This window comes from Benincasa hispida, chromosome 2 (assembly GCF_027475165.1).
Source record: "Benincasa hispida cultivar pf3 chromosome 2, pf3_genome.v1.1, whole genome shotgun sequence".
Taxonomy (NCBI): Eukaryota; Viridiplantae; Streptophyta; class Magnoliopsida; order Cucurbitales; family Cucurbitaceae; genus Benincasa; species Benincasa hispida.
This window is the reverse complement of record NC_143479.1, coordinates 43,281,959-43,284,190: the sequence shown is the minus strand read 5'-3', so window position 1 is coordinate 43,284,190 and position 2,232 is coordinate 43,281,959. Positions and strand designations below refer to the sequence as shown.

General features: G+C 28.6%; 1 pseudogene; it reads right to left on the bottom strand.

Annotated features, from left to right (window-relative positions):
* Nucleotides 1–1,066: 1,066 nt before the first annotated feature.
* On the bottom strand, nt 1,067–1,830 carry LOC150037915 (uncharacterized; annotated as a pseudogene).
* Nucleotides 1,831–2,232: the final 402 nt, after the last annotated feature.

The window sequence follows — 2,232 nt, the reverse complement described above, 5'->3', positions numbered from 1 at the left end:
AACAAGTGAACTCAACCCAGTACCTCAAACTACCTATAAGTATTATGGATGAATATGATAAATTATTCCCAAATAAAAAGAGCATATAATTGAAAAATATTACGTTAAAATGAAAAACAATTAGGTGGCAACACTTTCACCATGTGTTTCACTAACAAAGCACATATAAAAGCTCCCCTTTGCTTTAACTTTACTTTTTCCCTTTTGCATACAAATCTTGCTAGAGAAAGGAAAAACCCAGACAATCTACCGAGAGTTTTCACTACAAGAAATAACATATACGATAGTTAACGGAAAAAGCTAAAATAGACTTTTTATAGTTTTTTTTCGAAAGTTCTGACTACCCATGTTATTAAAAGTTTGAGACTTTTTATAGCATTTTTCTAAAACTATAATGGATGCTATTATAAAATATGAAGATACAGCTTATATACGATGCTATAAAAACATTTGATATCCTTTTTTTTTTTATTAAAGTTATAATATGTTTATATAGCTAAAATAATGTGTTATCTTTAACATATAATAGCCTTTTTCCGATGCTATAATATAGTATTTATAGTTGTAATTGTATGTTATAGTAATGTTATTTCATCTTTTCCAATTATATAATTATTATAATAACCTTTTAATAGCATTTCATTTTTACTATATAAATCTTTCTATAGCTTTAACTCATGACTATAAAAGAGGTAGCTTTTTTTTCAAAAATAATTTTTTAATTAATTAGATTTTGATAAATTTTGGCTCAAGTACTCAATTTTAGTTAAAATATACGCACATAATATACTTCATAACATAATAGATACTAATAACTTCCATTCTTAATCTATTAACATTACAAAATAAAATATTCAATAATTTCCTATAATAAAGTTGTGTCTAAATGATACAAGCTAGATAAAGTATTTAGTGACCACACCACCAACATACATAGGTTAGCCCTCAAAATACAAAGTGTTCAAAATTCACCAAGTGTTCAAAAATACGTAGTTGAGCTGTCATTGTTGGTTCTCTTTTCCTCTAGTAAGGCATCATTTTATTCACCTACATAAATTTATAAAATCTATATCAATATACGATTTTGTATACACCAGCAATAGTGAATATTAAATAAATATAGAAAATATTTTAATAAATATAGATAAATAAGCTTAGAAAATAACATACCAATAATTACTTTATCATATGGCCATGCAACTGTACTGCCCAAAGCTTATTCAATACATGTCATCTCAGATGAAGGCCTCTACAAATAGGCATAGGGTTTCTTTGATACATCAACCCACATTCTAACTGCATGTGGACCAAAAGGAATGTGATGAACAAGAGCAGCTAAATCATTAGAATACCATCGTCCTTCTGCAACAATCTCTCATGAGCCATACCAATCTAATAACTTGCACTTAATTTGACTATTGTTATTGATGCTCTATCAAAAGAAATATGAGATATTAGAATAAGATAATAATGAAATCAAGAATAATTCTCATTATATTACAAATAAATTTACCGATGGAGATGATATTAGAAAAGTTAAAGGAATATTTAGTGCCTTAGGTACGCTTGCATTAGCATTTGAAAGTTCCTCACTTGGTTCAACCTATGATAATTTCATATGAAACAAAAAAGTTAAGAAAAAAAAATGAATGCAAGTGACTTAAAGAAAAAAAGATTACCTGTTTCTTTATAAAACATGGCATAATGCTTTCATTTCTATGATTTCATCTTTCATTGCTTTCATTTCTATCATTTCCTCCTTCATCTTCAAATATTCTTTTTCAAGACTTTGTACTTATTATCTTGTTGAAACAAGAGAGATAGTTTTGTACGAGTCCCACCAAACCCAAATCCTCTTATGACCACGGTCAGGGCCAAGAACCTTACTCAAAGCATCATCAACCACGTTAGTTGTTGAAGTTGTCGTCTCAGTCTCAGTTTGTTCAATGCGCTCCTAGCAACAAGTATATGCAAAATTATATAATACAAATCCCATATTTTCGTCTATACTTTACCAACAAAGTCAATGCTCCTAACTTTTTCAAACACCCCTCCCAACATAATACACTTCAATCAGATCATTCTTCAACAGAAGTTCATGAACTCCATAGGCTAATTATACCAACAAACTATATTCTTAACTTTTAAGAAAAGAACATAGTAATGTTTAAAGATATCACTTTCAAAGTCCCAATCATGGCTACTAATAAAATCAGACTAGAAACCAAAAAC